The sequence below is a fragment of the Triturus cristatus genome, chromosome 2_1, assembly GCF_964204655.1.
Source record: "Triturus cristatus chromosome 2_1, aTriCri1.1, whole genome shotgun sequence".
In the NCBI taxonomy this organism is placed as follows: Eukaryota; Metazoa; Chordata; class Amphibia; order Caudata; family Salamandridae; genus Triturus; species Triturus cristatus.
The window spans coordinates 376650289-376669391 of record NC_140581.1 but is presented as its reverse complement, the minus strand read 5'-3'; positions in this window follow the sequence as shown (position 1 = coordinate 376669391).

Sequence of the window (19103 nt, the reverse complement as noted above, 5' to 3'; positions counted from 1 at the left end):
AGCTACATTCAATCACGTCTTGACATCTCATAATTTCAATCAAATATAGGATGATATTAATAAATTCCATCCCTGCAGATCTCTCAACCATTTTTCTTTTTAACCTAAGCTTGTGCAGTGACATAAACTTTAAGCAAAATATCTCAGACTAGACAAGCCAGTGCAGTCACCAGCTAAGTGAGCTATGGACAAAAGAAATGACATGAAAGGGACCAGCAGAGCTACTCAAAGCTTATTGAAAACCATAAACTATGTGCCTTTCTCTCACATTTCTTAACCCCTTCAGCGCGGCGCGGATTACCGCACCGTGCTGAAGGTTCTATTGAGCGGGCGGGGCCGTGACGGAGCGGTTCCGTCATGCGCACAGTGCAACCGTCGCGCATGGCGGAACCGCTCCGTCATGCGCATTGCAGGGGTTAATCCAACACACTGCTAAGTGATACATCACATAACACGATAACCACACCTCAGCAGTCAACGCGCATGACGTGGAAACCCATCCCACACAGGCTCAAAAACAAAGAATACAGATTACCACACACACCTGATAGCAGAAAAGATAAGGTTAGTATTTGCACTCAGAACTCCACTTTGACCTCTAGGACGGACATTTATCTCGAACAGAGGCTAAAATCACAAATTCATTGACATTGCATGGACAGTGAAGCAGATGTTTCCCTATGTTAACGAGAGAGATGGGTAAATTGCAAACCACTCAGGTTTATTAACTAATTAGTAAAGTTACAATATTTAATTAAATAAATTAGGAAAAGATTGAAATTCACTTCAATGCAGCATACATGAATAGAGTCCACACAGTTCACTTAGTAATGCAGATATTGTATTATTAAAGGCAACATATACAGACCAAAGCCAACATCCTGTTTCCATAAAGAAAACTCCCTAATACTAAGCTATGGTTGTGGCAGATCAGGGAAATCCACAAGCAGCAGGTGTCAGCAAACATAGCATCGAAATGAGAACCAGATCACGGTTCAAATTAGATTGAGGAGGAATGTGCTTGCTCTCAAGAGTATCTCTCTGAGCAGGAACATAGGAAGCATTGGTCTGAGTAGGAGAAAAATGACATCCGCCTAAAGAGGTGGACAGGGACAAGTGATCTCTCTAACTAACAAGCTTCACACAGTTACACCATATGTTTCATCCAAATGAAACATTATTCAGGTTCCCACTGGGCAGGAACCAAATTCTCTCAGTACTTGGTGTCGGCGTCCTTTTGATGCATAATTCAATGCCAACTTCTTCTGTTGTTGCAACCTTCATGATATCTCACAAGGGAGTATTCACCTCCTCAGTTTCTCATGCCATGCAGGTGCTGAAGTCACCGTCCAAACCAATTAATTGCTACTCTACAACCATCAAAATGTAACCTAACAAAAGTGAAATTTTTAAAGGAGTACACGATGACTCTGGTGTCTGAAACAGAAAAGGTGTTATGCTCAGTAAGCAGAAAATAATAAGTTTAATTCGAACATAAAATAATGCACATACGCCTACTCATGTTAATTAATGGTAAATGCAACATATGTTAACTGAAATTAATAAAAATGTATGATTTATTCAATTTGTTAAAACCAAAATATAAAACATGAAAAATATTATGTTAAATCATTTGCGTAAATATGAACAAATCATGGTTATGCTGGTTACATGTTAACATTCTATAGTGCAAAATAGGTGTTTATAGCACTGCGTCATCAATTCCCCACCCTGATGGATCTAGGAGCCATCATACAAAACATTCCACCATTTTCCCTCATGACAGTCAGACACCCGTTGTTACTTATGTCTAGATCCTTCCAACTTCTTCAACTCATAGTAGATATAACACTATATTTCATCATTATCTACCTCTACGCCGGAACCACCACCCTGCTCCTCAAGCGCCTCCAAACAATCCAGAACGCAGCAGGAAGAATCATCCAGGACCTGCCCAGATGATCCCGCATCACCCTTCACGTCCGTAGCCTGCACTGGATTTCTGTCAAGAAGAGATGCCACTTCAAGCTGCTCCTGCCCGCCTACAAAGCCCTCCACAACACAGGACCAGAAAACCTGAACCACCGCCATAGCTTCCACCAACCCACCAGACACCTATGGTCTGCCTCCCTGGCCCTCGCCACCGTTCCCCGCATCCATCGTACCCGAGCTGGCGGACGCTCCTTCTCCCACCTCGCAGCCAAAGCCTGGAATGACCTCCCCTTCCAACTCCAAATCTCTACCACCCTTGCCGAATTCAGGAGTGGACTCAAGACCTGGCTGTTCGAGTAGCTCCACCTCACGCAGCGCCTGTATACCCCTCGGGGGCATTAGCGCGCTTTACAAATGCTGATTAATTTCTTCCATCTTTCTTTTCACCCCTTGCCATCAGCTGATTTCTTTGCCTCCATGTGTCCTGAATTCTTCCCTCCTTTCATCAACTTAAACCCCTTTAGCATCGCAAACGAGCAAATCACACTACTAAGCTCACTAAGCCAGCTATCCATAGCGCAAAGGTCTTTCCCAATTGCTTCCCAAGCACCTGTCTCTTCCAGCATCTTCAAATCTTTCGACAGATCTCTTCACATACTTGTTGATATCCTTACTTTTATCTGGCCCATAAGAGCAGCATTGCTGGATGCACAAAACTTTGCAAACTCCCCCCTCTTTTTCAAGCAAAATATATAATGCAAGCTGGTTATGCATAACCATGGCTCACGTTGCTACTTATTCTGAATGTATGGCATCCAATGCTCCTGCAGTGTTGGCTGCCAGACTGTCAACTAAGGTAGGCAACTTTCTGGTTATTCAACGCCATATCCACAGCAGGAATCATAGCACCAAAAATATGACCCATTGCTTGTGATGCACTACGAACAGATCTTCAGTGTGCAATGTTACTCTTGGCACCTAATTTCTCTACACAATAAACCTTTGGAAACACTAAACCTGTGTAACAGCTACCTAACCAATTTGAAGGCAGACAAAAATAAGCAATTGTCCCACATATGTAATACACTCCAGGAACTGCAGGGTCCCTTTCAGCCAAAACAAACTAATGTTTAACCTCTACTTCTTGTACACACTTACTCCATCCCATCTCTAGTGGATTCATAACCATCTCTTTGATCTTATGAAACATAACTTCTCTTTCTTTTCTATATCTTTTATCATTTGTCACCCTGAGTGGGACAGGTATGCCCAGATGCAGGTCCCACACTCTCCATGCCACTGGAGTCAAGCTAGCCTGGCTGATTATAGGTGATACCCTGAAACCAGTCCCAGGATGCTTGCTTCCGGTCCAGGGAGGACCTGGCCTGGCAGTTCAGGCTGGACTGCTCCCATCGGGAGCAGGGTCAAGACTGATTTGCATATGGCTGAGTTTAAACTGGAATGGAATGGGGAGCAAATCAAACAATGGATTTAGTCCCAGATCGTTGTGTACTTGGGCGAATGTTTAACATTGTTCAGTATTCTGTCCATCATTCGTTCTTTTTGTATTTATCACCCTGAGTGGGACAGGTATGCCCAGACGTGGGTACTATGGTCTCCATGCCCCTGGAGTCAAGCTAGCCTGACTGATGAGGAGTGATACAGCAAAACCGGCCCCAGGATGCTTGTTTTTATTCCAGGGAGGACCTGGCCTGGCAGTTCGGGCTGGACTGTTCCCATGGTGAGAAGGTTCAAGACTGATTTGTATATGGCTGGGTTTAACCTGGAATGGCAGGCGGAGCAAAACATGATGGATTTAAGCCCAGATCTGCATATTTGGTGAATGTTTCACATTGTTCAGCATTCCGTCCATCATTTGTTATTTTTGCATAAATCTAAGGTGTATGCCAGCATCCTTTAACTCATGTTTTTCCTTCTCCCAATTAGTAGCCTACTATTCAGTTCATTCTTATTATTCTGTTCCCATCTTACCTCCAACTCTTCCATAAAGTCTTTTACATCCGTATTCACCGCACAAATAAGATGACCCTTGTTATATCATAGCAGTGTATCAACACTCAAAAAGAATCCCCATCCGGGTTCTTGTGCAACTACAGAATACGGAATCTATGCTCTAAATATAGGTACCCTATGCATAGGTTTGTCAACATTTGAAAAATGATTACCTAAACTACCTTGCCTATAAAACAAACTAGTGATAATACTACAAATCATGGGGTAAGTTAGTAGAATATGGTGATAGCTCATACCACTAGCAACAGATGTTGGCCGCAAAGTGCAGATGTAACATCATTTAGCATCTATTACTTGTGAATAACCATGCAGCAGCTTAAAGAAAACATTATTGAAGAAATTATCCTTGGGCATTTCAGTGTAGAAGCCCTAAGTTAAAGTCCTGTTGCTCTTCTATATTGTTTTAATGAGGCTCTATGCTAAATTGCTCTACTATAGGTGTAGTAGGGGCAACTAATTCTGCAAGGTAACTCAAGCTTTATTAACAAGCATATAATTAATATGATAGAAATGACTGATACCAGACCACTATTGCTCTCCACCTCTTCTGTGAAAGAGTAGGCATGGTTTCTAATAAATCAGAAAGAAAAAATATAAACAAAACAATAACACAAACGAGCATTCCATAAATGTCTTTGTATTTTGTGCAAAATTTGGTAAAAACAGTATCGAAGAATATTAAGTTCAATTGCTTCAAAGTCAATCCCTAACCCTATGTCAATTTTCTTCTAAAATGATGACCCTACACTTCTACCAGAGCATTGACCCTAAAGGTCCTCATAAAATTAAATTCAAGACTTCACTCATTCAAAAATGTACCACATCCGCCAGGCTTTGCAGTAGTCAAAAACCATGTCCTCTGTTATACTTACAACTGCAGTCACTGACACAGCAGGAAGTCTCATAGCTCTACCAATGAGAATGTTGTGGGGGACAGTCCTGTCATCTGATCCGGAATGCTTCTAAGACTCATCAACAACAATGGAAGAGCTTCAGGGCATTTTAGAGATGTAGATGCACAGGCCTTAGCAAGATAGGTTTTCAATGTCCAATTAATTGGTTGCACAATGCTTGAATCCTCAGGGCAGTGACTACAGTGAAACCTCTGCTTCACCTGCAAAGCAACATACAAAAGTTTCATAACCTCATTCTTAAACTAACTGCCACGATCTGATTCAAGAGAAAACTGCCTAGTACTGAGACAACATATACAAATAAAGACAAACTCCTGTTTCCATAAAGGAAACCCGCTAATACTAAGCTAAACTTCTGGACAGGTCTAAAGTTGTGGACAAGTCGGGTAAATTAAAAGGCAGCAGGTGTCAGCAAATGTAGCATCAAAATGAGAACCAGGCAAAAGTTTTCAATTAGAATGAGGAGGAACGTGTGTGCTTTATATCTCAATGAACAGGAAAATATGGGGCATTGGTCTCAGAAAGAGGAAAAGGACATCCACTTGCAAAGGTGGACCGAGCCAAATGATCTCTCAAACCAATAAGCTTCACACAGTTAGAACATATGTTCCATCCAAATGAAACATTCTTCAGATTCGCCAGGCAGGAACCACTCAAATTTGAATATTCTCCTGGTACTTGCTGTTGGCCTCCTTCTCGTAGATAATACAATGTTAACTTCTTCTCTCATTGCAACCTTCACGATATCTCACAAAGGAGTATTTACCCTTTCAGTTGTTCCTCATTCCATGCAGGTGCTGAAGTCACTGTCCAAACCAACTAATTGCTACTCTACGACTTTCAAAATGTATGCTAACAAAGAATAACATTTCTAAATTAACACACGGTGACTGTGGTATCAAAAACAGAAACATGTTATGTACAGCAAGCAGAAAGACAGTGTTTATTTCAACAATAAAGTAAAGCCCCTAGAAATGTAATGTTATGTAATTATAATCTTAGGATTAGAAGGTTGAAGGGTGTGGATTACAAGGCAGGCGGTTAGAGAAAGAGATGGTAGCTGGGGCCACTGCACTGTATGATTATCATAAATCTAAGGAGAAGGTCCTTCTGTTTCGCGTAATTTATAAAGATTACATATGGCAACGAACCGGAACATTCATGCGGTGTAATTACACTTACCTTGTTCCTTGTGTATCGGATGCTGCGAGTTCAAAGAAGAAAAAAACTACTTCTGCCCTCCGGAGACTAACTAACTGTTGCGGAGCGCAGTGAGTAATTATGCTAAGCCAGGCACGACGCGTGATGTGTGTGAGCTGCAAAGTCCAGTTATTGTAATAAAATTGTTTCCTTCGGAGATTGAGCAAGCTGTTCGCGTGTGCATTGGACTCCTCATATTTTTGTTTTGAAACAGGCAATGCCTGATTCACGCTAGCGTGTGGGTAGCTAGAAAAAGACGCTGCTCACACAAACACAGTGGCCATTTTAAAGTCAGGCGAATGTCAGCCTGAAGGTCTTGTTTTGTCAAAACAGTTTCTGGTAGCCATTTTAAAGGCAGACAAAATTTGTTGGAGCGATCCCCGCCAGAGATGCCGCGTCCTGCGATTCTGCAACCGGCACCACTTGAGCCGTGATCTGGATGGTTTCCTTGATAAATACGCGGGATATCCTGATATCGGCGCACCACTGATGGTCTTAATCCTTCTCTACCTGAACTACCTTCCCCGCTTTATGGACCAGCCTTGCATGAAAGGCAAATTGTTTATAATTCCAAGACAAACATGATTTATATATTTGTCCTGAAGATGATGCCATTTATTTTGTTTTTCGGCATCGAAACGTCGTCGACACAATAGGATCATATGTACTGAATATGCTTGTGAATGCTATGTACAATGGTCACTCAAATTATAATCAAGTCTGTTCACTGATTATAAGTATACAGACCGATTTGCTCGCTGTTGCCTATATTTGTTGTTTTGTCTTGTTCACTGTAGGTCACGGGCTGTGCCCCCTTGACATTACTTTCTGATTTTGTGCATCGGCAAATAAATTCTTGTCCGGCTGGACAAAGGACATAAATACTATTTAGTTTGTGTCTATCCTTATCTTAATCCCCCAACTACTAGGGTCCACTGTTTTTTGTAATATGACAAAATTTGTTTAAGCATAAATTGAACAACAAAAGAAAGGAATGAGAAGCGTAGCAGAGGGAAACAAAAACAAACTTGGATTTACATTATTTTGGACAAATATTCAAGAACATTAATTTTTTTCTTCTCTTCTTTCATTTTTTTCTCCAAAATAATGTTAAACAGAGAGTCAAGCAGTGAAATGAATGTCAACACTGATACAGAAATATACAATGGAGAGAAAAACACAGAAACTGTCTTCAGTTCACTTTTTAGAGACCTCTACCCTTTCTTTTGACTGATCAGCAAAATATTGCGCAAAGATGGGAGAAACGAGTAAGAAGCATTTTCTAAGTGCTACATGTGAAAAATACGGATAAACAGGCAAAAGATCTCTTACTTAACTTAGAAGGTGATGGTGTTGAAGATTTAATTGCCACATTCCCAGAACAAGAATACAGCATACAAAGGGCTTATTCAATGTCTAAATAACAAATTCGATCCACAAAGGAATCTGGATTTTGAAAGATATAATTTCAGAGTGGCCTTCCAGAATGAGGATAAATCTATGGATGAATATGTAATAAGGCTAAGGAAGTTGGTTACGTTTTGTAAATTTGAAAAATGTAATCATGAAGAAGCAATAAGTCTAAGGATAATTCAAGGGTGTTTATCTGTAAAATTTAGGAAACAGTTGTTAGAAAAAACATATGATCTACAAACAATATTACGCCTGGCTCGGATGGAAACACAAGCAGAAAAGCATGCAGATAATACGGAATAGGACAGAATAAAAACTAGGACAAGTACGACAAATGTCAAAGAAAGATGTCAATGCTGAAAAGACAGAGATACAGAATAAAGAAAAAAGATTGTGTTACAGGCGTGGATTTTCTTGCCCACATAAAAAAATGTGTCCAGCACTAGGTCAACAATGCAGAGAATGTGGACGATTTAATCATTTTACAAGTGTATGCAAATTCAAAAAAGATATCCGGGGTAAAAAAGAAAATTGGAGCAAGCAAACCTACCCTGAATATAAAAGGAAAGTGGGTAATGTTAAACATCTAAAACAAATGCAAAGCATCGAACATAATTATGAGGATGAAGAGCCTGAACAGTCAGAAAGACTGTATATGATGTCTGAAGAAAGTGGATTCAAACAAAATAACATGATCAGAAGAGAAGAAATTTAAAAAACAACATCTGTGGATATCACAGTTCGTTTTCTAAAAGTTCCTTTTTTGTTGGACAGTGGTGCAACATGCAATATAATGTGTGTTACTGTATATCAAAACATGGACAAACGGCCAGCCATCTCTAACCCCATCCCGTGGAAGTGTTTTTCAATGGGGAGCAAATCATCCTGTTCGATGTTCAGGAAAACTTGAAGAAACTCTGAAATATGGAGAGAAAGTTAGCAGAGAAGAGATTCATGTCTTAGAAGGTGAAGTTCCTGTACCATGTTTATTGGGCAAAAGTACGGCCCAGGTTATGGGTCTGCTAGCAATGACTTGTAATGTTACAACGGATCATCCTGTTTTAAAACATTATACACAGTTATTCACAGGTCTAGGAAAATTGAGAGACAAAACAATAACATTGCATATTAACGAAGCCATGAGACCTGTTGCACAAACCCACACGAGGGTTCCGGTACATTTACAGACGAAAGTAGAGAAGGAAATAAAATCGCTTCTTCAACAAGATATTATTGAACCAGTATCTGGGCCAACACCATGGATTTAGCCAATTCCCCCCCAAAAAGATACAGAGGATATAAGAATTTGTGTGGATATGAGAGTGGCCAACACAGCAACTGAAAGAGAAAGGCATCTGGGTCCACATTTAAATGACATGATAAGTAGTATCTCTGGTGCAACTGGGCTCTCAAAGTTAGACTTGTATAAAGGATACCATCAGTTAGAAATAGATGATCAGTCTTGTGACAGAAAAACATTCTCAACACATTTAGGTCTTTTCAGATACAAAAGACTGACTTTTGGTATATGCTGAGCTGTTGACATTTTTTAGGGAACTATAAAAAATATAATAGGACCAGTAAAGAATGCTATGAATTATAGTGACGATATTTTAATATTTGGAAAAAATCAAGAAGAACATGATCAAGCTTTAAATGTAGTGTGTCAACAGCGTGTGGCAGCCGATTTAACATTCAATCTTGGAAAATGTGGCATAAATAAATCTGAATTAATGTTCTATGGACACACATTCTCTCACAACGGTATGAGACATGATCCTAAAAAAGTATCATCTTTAAGCCTAATAGCTGTCCCTAAAGATATATCAAAGCCACGTTCATTTCTGGGGATGGCGAGTTATTGTTCACGAAAAAGAAAAGACTATGCTACCATAAGTGCTCCACTTAGGAAACTAACAAAGAAAGGTCAAACGTTCAAATGGGGTCTGGACTGTGAACAAGCATTCAAGCAAGTCCAGTGGGGCTTGGTGCAATATTGGTGCAGCATAAACCTATGAGAGAAACTCCTCGATATGTGATTTCACATGCTAGTAAAAGTTTAACTGATGTGGAGCGAACATACTCACAACCGGAAAAAGAAATTCTGGCAGTTGTATGGGCTTGTGCGTATTATCATTATTTTATATTTGGCAAACCATTTTTGATAATAACAGACCATCAAACACTAATTTCAGTGTATGGAAATCCAAAAATGTCAATGCCACCACAAATTGAGAGATGGGGAATGCGTTTAATGTATTATGATTTTAAGATTATTCACAAGCCAGGCACAGAATTCAACCCAGCAGATTATCTGTCTCGGCACCCTGCTGAAACACAGACAAAAGAACATTTGGAAGCAGAAGAATATATATTTTTAATTATTAGGTCTACAGTACCAGGAATTATTTCAGAAAATGAGTTAGTTGAGATGACCAACAAAGATGAAACACTTGGAGAAGTGAAGAAAATTATCCTTGAAAATAAATGGAGACTAATTAACACTGCAACACGATTTCAAATAAATATAAAAAGAAATTATATTCTAGCATTTAAGAATATACATTCAGAATTAGCGATCGCATCCTCTGGACTACTTTTAAGAGGAAGTAAATTAATAATTCCGGAAAGTCTACAAAGACGTGTGAGTAATTGATTTGGCTCATGAAAGTCACAGAGGTGATCCAGCGCAAACAATAACTCGGGAAAAAAGACACAGCTGTCCTCCTTGCATTGCAGACCTGCCGTCACACTACCTCATTCACACACGCATTCATTGGTGGGGCCCATAACACCAACACTCACACGTTTCTCTCTTTCACAAGTCTGCACACAGGAGGGGGAATGATGCGCCGGACATGTGGGTGGGAGTAACTTATAACCTATAGGGAAAGAAAAGTTATCTTACATCATATACATTAACCTTCGCCACCTATAGATTCCTAATCCTAAACATCAAGGCACTCTGCCCACTTGGTCGATCGGACCAAATAGTTGGATTGGTTGATGGTGATTTTAGAACAAGCTAAAACACATTTAAGACTCAGAATCCTCTATTCTCCTTTTAAAAGAACCACAAACTCATATTTCTGTTAATCAATAATTGTTTATCTAATATTTTTATTAAATTAGCATCTGTTTCTTCAATTTTTAGTATTTCTAGATCAATTTAAGTAAATCACACAACACTATATTTACCTATTCTGGCTATCTGGGTTTTCTCTAATTCATTGGCTCAGCATAACCTAATCTTTCGTTAAATTGTCCAGGGATCAGGCCAGATTTCAGAGTCCGAAAGTCCTTTGCTCAGCACGTTACAGTCCCAAAGATCATCAAAGGACCAGAAATCGTGCAAGCATCCGTCATCGAAAGGTCTTGAATAGCGTAGCGAACACGACCCTCTCATCATTAACTCCTCCCTATTCTACTTCTCTTTTATGATAAATTTCGGGATAACATGAAACATTTTTGGGTGGAGAAGAGAGATGATTGGCCAAGAGAAATCGGCCAATTTTGTATTGTCAGTTTTCACAGGGTTTTTTCTGATGAGTTCTCCGGCTATGAGCACATTTCCGAATGTTGCAATTTCTTAAATTCATTGTTCATTTATAACAGTTCTTGTCTTCTGGGGTCTTTGGCAGCGCCCCAGTAACCTATCCTTGACAGGAACGTCGTGTACAGAGGTCGTTAGGGAATTCACGGTACCATCTGAGTATGCGCACTAGGCTTCGGTACCATCCGAGTATGCGCACTAGGCTTCGCGCATCACGAGATGGTGGCCACTTCTGCCGCCATCTTTTATTAGGCCAAGATGTCAACTTAAGCGAAACAAACACAAAAGAGTAATTAATACAAAGAAATGATGCTTCTAATGTTATACCCTCACTAATCCTTTTTGTATTAGTATTTTCCTATCTTATAGCGACATTTAAAGCAGTATATTCACCTTTACGGCCCTCCACGAAGGTGCAAACGTTACAAAAGCAACATAAAGCATGCGATATCTAATTATCACTTATACTACTGATAATATGCGTGCGTATTTTAAATATTAAAGTTATTTTGCCATGCAAATAGCAAGTTCCCACGTGTATTTCATATATGCAGGTTGGTTAATCTTAATATATCACGGCATACGATTAGTAAATTATAATAAGTAGGTTATTCAGTTAATACTTTCATGTAAAATAGAGGAGGTATACAAAATTTTGCACTACCTGCTCCATCAATCCCCCCTTTGGTGATTTTGTTAAACATCACCACACTACCTTTAAAATTTTGGAAAAATTTAGTAAAAGAAATTAATTCAATACTCTTAATCTTTTGTTAGATTACATTACTGTTTCCCCTGTCTCTTCTTCTCTCGTTTTTCTATACATATTGTCTTTCCACTCTTCTAATTATACTTCTTCAAATTCTCTTTTTCTTTCTTTGTCTTTATTTCTTACAGTTTCTCTTTTTATGTGTTTTTGTAATTTCCTTTTCTTGCGACATAAACATCCTAGTCTTAGAATTAATACTAAAATAATCACACATGTTACTGGAATTAATATTTTACCAATAAAGGTACTACCTAGCTTAAGTAAGAAGTTCTTAATAGTAGAAAAATGTTTTCCCAATCTTTTCCCAAATACCTTCAACCTCCAGTGGAACAATTTCCTCATGCAAATCAGTTATATTCTTAATGTAAGTCTTTAAATCTTGACTTTTGTCAGGAACAATGTTGAACTTTCAGCATTCCACAGACTCCACCCTCTTTTGCCAAAATGATATCAAGGGCAAGTCGATTTTGCATTACCATGGCACGCATGGCAACCATTTCAGTATTTACCAATAAAAATCCTCCAGCGGTGCTTGTTGACAAACGATCCACTACTGTTGATAGTTTTCTAATCTTATGTGCATTCAGAGATATTCCCACTGCTGGTATCAACGCTCTGAAAATGTCTCCTACAATATCTGACCAAGATTCTCTTTTCCTATGTGTTAGTTGACTACCTAAATCATGTGCACCATCTTTTCCTCTTCCCATATGGAATATCTTTGGGAAAACCAGGCCTAGATAACATGTGCCATATCAATTGTCTGGTAATCGATAATATGCTTTGTTCCCGCAGATAAAATATAATCCAGGAAAAACTGGATCATTTCCTCCTTTAAATCCCCATCCTCCCATGATTCTATAAGTATCATGGCAATCACTGATACCTACAAAATAATTATCATATGCAGTTTGATTTCTTCTAATACACAACTTCACTTTCTGATGCCAATCTAAAGCCATTGTTGGACTAGCTTCTCCTTTCAAATGTTTTTCTCTTTCGACATCCCAGACTGTCTTTTCTTCTTTTCCCTCAGGTACTTTCCTTTGCATTTTCAATCTCCTTTCTTCAACCATATCCAAGAAAACGTTCTCCTCCTTCTTTAAACTGCAAGTTAGATTATTTCTAAATATTGATTCTAATGTTAATTCTTTAGTTTCTAAGAAAAATTCACCTAACACTTTTGCAGGTTTAACTTTATTCAACTTGTTAATTACAGGTACTTGTGAAAATACATTATCTACATCTGAAAAATAATATTCAAATTTTCCTATTTTGTAAAACAAACTTGCTATTATACTACATGTTATTCCATATGTTACTGGAAGATGATGGTAAGTCACTCCTTCAGATACAGACGCTGGCAATTGCATACAGACGTAGCAATCCCTCACGTCCATCGTCTTCACATATTTATATAGTAATTTTGAAAATACATTGTTAGAAAAATCATTTATGGACCTATCTTTAGGTAAGTAATTTCTATCTATTTTAGTCGGATACCTCTTCTGAGTCTTTTCTATATTAGTTTTATTCTCGCTATGTCCTTCTATTGTTTCTAGTGTAACCTTAAATGAAACCATTAGAGCTAACGCACTCCACAGAAGCATTAGTAATCCTGTACAACAACAACACATTTTTAACCATCTTCTAAGAAATACACATTTAGATTTTCGATTTTCTGTGTTTGCCATTTTGAAAAATGATCAGTGTCTTTTGACTTAGCCTCTTCTATTTCACAACTAGTTTTGTCTAACCCAAGGCTCTAAGCACCTACTTGGTTCTTTCAGTTTTATGTCTTTTCCGGTAATTTATTGTTTCTTCATTTTTAACACCTTTATCTTTTCAATTTGGCATTTGATCGCCTTTTACTTTTCTTTCGTAGTCTTGTTGTAGGCTTTCCTGAACATCCGTCTCTTCTCCGATGTCTGACAAGATAACTCTCAGGATTTCCGATTCTTCGTCATCCTCAACCACTCCTGGTACAGTCACCTCTGGATCCCCTTGGCTATCTCCCTCTTCTTTTATTTCAGGCAATACCACATATGACCATTCCGGCGACTTATACTTCTGGTTAGGTTTCCTCGTTCTTTTATTTTCTTCCACCGTCGTTTGTTTCACTTCTTTCGATTTTTCTTGGCTAGACACTTCATTTACTTGTTCAGCTCTAGCTGAATTCACTCGTGTCAATCGGTATCTTAATCTTTTTATCTTGTTAGGCCAAATTTAATCTCTTGCGGGCCTTTTCAACTTACTTCCTTTCTCGTTTTTCTCAGTTCTCCATGCTCTCTTTCTCAGGACTCGACCTTCTGGTACTTCCTCATCACTGTCGTCTGATTCAGTTTCAACTTGACTTTTTCCTTCAAACGTTCTCCTTTCCACCACTTCTGTTTTTTCCCTACTTCTGTCCCTCCTCGTGGTTCTTCCACACAATCTTCCTGCTGACTAATTGTCCCTTCCTCTAACTGGATGTGTGAGTTCCCTACAACTCCTCGGGGGTCTTCCGCAAAAATCTTTCCCTCACTCTGTATCTGGTACCTTACCATCTAATTTTATTACTTCAGGTGGAATTTCTCTTGAACTTTAATTCGGGACTGTCTTATCAAGAATTTCCTTTACAGTTTCTTCACCGTGTTTACTCTCATTCTTATGTGCTTGAACAGGTTTAGTCTCTGATTCTGAGCTGGTGTCAGAAATCTGTAACTTTCTTCTTAAAGGAAGGTTCTCTGGTGCAATAACTGGACTTTGTTCTGATTCCCCCCTTTCAGGAATTTGTCTTGTTCTTGTTTCTTCAGTATCTGATTCAGAACTTGTATCTGATTCTTCAAAGTATTCTCCTTCCTTGTTATCCACTGGATTTGGAATTTGCAAGGTATGACTAGCATGAATCCAGTTCTTCACTCCTGCACATTTTACTGCTGTTGTTGTAAACAAGATCACCAGACGTGGTTTTCCCCAACGTGGGACCAAACAGTTCCGTCTTCAGTGCACTTTTATTCTCACCCAGTCCCCTGGGCTCAAATCATGAGCTGGCTTCTTTTCAAGAGTGGTGGCATCCGATCCAACCTGATGGAACACAGAATGAACAGAATCAGCCAACCCCTTGCAATAATCCAACACCAAGTCATCAGATATAGGCAAAAGCTTGTTGACTGGTATGAAAACATGTCGCATTGCTCTTCCCATGACAATTTCATGGGGACTCAGACCTGTATTCCTATCTGGAATTGATCTAATAGTCATGAGTACCAGAGGTAAGACATCAGGCCATTTCAAACCTGTGGCTAAACACATTTTTCCCAGCCTGTTTTTAATGGTGCCATTTACTTGTTCCACCACACCAGAAGCCTCTGGGCGATAGGCACAATGTCGTTTTTGTTGTACATTCAATGCTTCACAAATTAATTTCATGATTTCATTATGAAAATGTTTTCCTCTATCTGACTCAATTGTGACTGGAAAACCGAATCAAGGAATGAACTGTCTTAGTAATAGCTTGGCTACTGTAATTCCATCACTTCTTCTCGTTGGGTATACTTCCACCCATCGTGAAAATAGACAAATCATCACCAAAACATACCTCAACCTGTTACAGGGGGGCATTTCAATGAAGTCAATCTGCATTCTGGTGAAAGGCCCTCCTTCTCGACCTATTGTTTCCAGACTTACCACTGTTTTTCTTCCTGGATTGAATTGTTGACATATAAGACATCTTTGACAAAGACTTTCAGCTACAAGTCTAAATTTTGCGTTATACCATGTCTGCTTAAAGAGTCTGATCATTGCGTCTCTTACTACATGTGCTTGTCCATGATACATCCGTGCCATGGCAGACACCATGCCATCAGGCATAACTGGTCTTCCATCCCGATAAACCCACACATGATCTGTTTCCCATGGTGCACATTCTGCTTTTACCCAGTCTCACTTCCTCCCATGTATTCACAGTGTAAGTAAACAACAAAGGGCTTGAATTCATTTCCCTCTCTATTCCCCTATTGATCGAACTCTGATTTCGTGCGCAATATTGAGCCATATCATTTGCGAATTGGTTACCAGCTGACACATAGTCATTAGACTTTGTGTGTGCTGCACACTTCACAACAGCCAATTGCCTAGGCAGCTGTATCGCCTCAAGCAATTTTCCAACCACTTCAGCATTCTTTATAGGAGTTCCACTTGATGTCAAAAATCCTCTTTGAAACCAGATCTGGCCAAAATCATGCACTACACCGAAGCCATATTGACTATCGGTTATCACAGTCACTCACATTCTTTTCCAACTTACATGCTCTTGTTAAGGCAAATAGTTCAGCAACTTGGGCTGATTTTACTCCTTTTAGAGATGACGCTTCCAAAACCGCTGCTACTGTGCATACAGCATATGCTGCACTCAGAATTCCCTCATCTGTTCTCAAGCGTGATCCATCCACAAACATCACATAGTCACTTTCTGTCAAAGGTACATCTTTTATTTCAGGTTGGGGTTTGGTACAGAAATCAAGCATTTCCAAACAGTCATGATCCACATCATCTCTGACTTCCACATTCTCAGCATCAGGCAGTAACGTTGAAGGATTCACATTCAGACATCTCACCAGGCTCACATTTGTTGCACCTAGGATATCTTTCTCATATTTAGTCAGACGACTGTGTGTCATGAACTGGGTGCGGCTCCTTGTTAAAAAAATTGCCACATCATGAGGTACAAACACTCTCACAGGGTATCCCATCACAATTCCTTCACTTTGTTCCAAACTCTTGCAAGTGGCTGCTACAGCTTTCAGACAACCTGGCAATGCTACAGCTACGGAATCTAATATAGCTGAGAAATATGTAATTGGTCGCCTTAGTTTTCCATGTTTCTGTATTAATACAGAAAGTGCACATCCGTTTCTTTCACTGCAATAAAGTTCAAATTCTTTTTCATAATCAGGCATACCAAGTGCTGGTTCTTCACATAAACTGTCTCTCAATTGTTTAAAAGCTGCTAATTCCTCTTTGTTTAACTCAATGGGGTCTTTTACATCACTTCTTGTTAAGCGTACCAAAGTTTTTGCAATCAGGGAAAAGTTACTTATCCACTGCCGACAGTATCCAACCATTCCAAGAAACATTCTTACTTCTCTTTGTGTCATTGATGCTTTCATTCCTTTTATTATCTTGATTCTGTCTGCACTTACTTTTCTCAGTCCTTTTTCGATTTTGTGGCCTAAATATTGTACTTCTTTCTGACAGAATTGCAATTTCGATGGGGATACTTTAAGTCCTCCATCAGCCAAATGATTCAATAGTGCAATGGTATCTACAACGCACGCTTCTCTAGTTCTTGAAGCCACAAGCAGATCATCTATATATTGAACCAGAACTGAACTTTCGGGCATTTTTAAATCTTCTAGAGACTTTTTCAATATCTGATTGAATATTGAGGGACTCTCCGTGTACCCCTGTGGAATTCGGCACCATGCCAAAATACGTTCGTCAAATCGGAACGCAAAAATCTGTTGCCTCTCATGATGCAATGGGATAGAAAAGAAAGCATGACACAAGTCAATCACTGTGTACCATTCTGCATCATGAGGGATCTGATATAAAATCACGGACGGATTTGGTACAATGGGACAACATGATACTACAATTTTGTTTATTTTCCTCAGATCCTGTACTATTCTAAATGTTCCATTAGGCTTTTTCAGGCCCATAATTGGTGAATTACATGGACTGCTCATTATTTCTCTCAAAATACCTTGTTTGATCATTCTGTCTATTATTGGAGTAACTCCTTCAATTATCTCGGGCGTCAATTTGTACTGAGGAATATTTGGGTAACTTATTCCTTCTTTTACAGTCACTTTTACGGGCTCGACATTTTTCATTAATCCCACATCTTCTCCTGTGAAATCCCAGACTTCCGCTTTTACTGTCTTTTTCAGCTCTTGGGGTAGTTCTTCAGGGTTAAATACAGCAAATGCCTCAGTAATCTCAGGTTCCATATTAGCCATAGTCATTTTATATAGTACATCTTCATCTGGAGTCACGAATGCTATACCATCGGAGTACAAAATATAGTGCAATTCATTTTGCACAGTAAATCTCTTCCTGACAAATTTACAGGGCTTGAGTCACACACGACAAAGCGGTGCATTTCAGAAAATGTCCCTAGGTTAACCTTTACTGGTTCAGTGAGGTACGTTTTTATTTGTCTGTTGGATACTCCAACTACTTGGATTGTTTCGTCCGAGAGAGGAAGATTTTTAACATCAGCTGATCTAACAGTTGAATGAGTAGCACCAGTATCTACTAGGAAAGTAATGTTTTCGTCATTTACCTTTCCATCCACAAATGGGCCTGTCTGGTCTACTTCTAGAGTTGCGCCAAGTACGCACTCCTCTTCCACCCCTAGGCACCGTCAATAGCCTTCTTCTGACTCACTCTCTTCTCGTTGTAGCCAATACTGCGAAACAGCACTAGCGCGCGGCAGCTTTGTTACCTGTTCTTCGTTGTAGAATCCTGTCTCATTACTGTATTTCTGATGATTTACGCTCTGTGGAAAAGGCGGTGTTGGCACCTGATTCTGTTGGGGTACAACCTGCTGCTGTTGCTGCGGTTGACAACTCACCTCTTTCTGCACCTGCGGATTTAATGATGTATCATCACCATTAGTATTCGGGGGAAATTTACACTCGGATTTCCAATGTCCCATTCTTCCGCAATTTTGACATGGCCATTTCTTTTTGGCTTCATCTATATTAAATTGTCCTTTCCCTTTTCCATTATTAAATTTTGATTTCATACCCGTACTAGTTGCTTCTTCAATCAATTGAGCTTCCTGTCTTTCTGCTACCTTTACCTGAGCCCAAATGGCTTTCTCTTTTAATTTATGCTGCTTTGCTTCAATCTCATCACTAAAATATTTTGCATGTCTCAGTACTTCGTCTATCTTCTTGTTCTGCCAATCAACTGTATGCTGTTTAATCATTTCGCTTACTTCAGGTCGCAATCCGTACACAAATCTATATACAAAATGACTCAAATCCTTTTCACTTAAGTTTTCGTCACCACTATAGTGTTTAAAGGCAAGAATCAGCCTTTCATAGTAAGCATGTACCGATTCTTTCGCTTCTTGATGAGTTCTATCAATTTTTACCCAATCAGTTTCTTTAAGAGGTACTTTATTTTTCATAAAGGTAATTACTTGTTCATATTTTCTCATTACTTCGGGATCTGGGGCACCTGTTTTTGGATCTCTAGGGTATTCTTGTGTAGGCCCGCTGATCATTACTTTGCA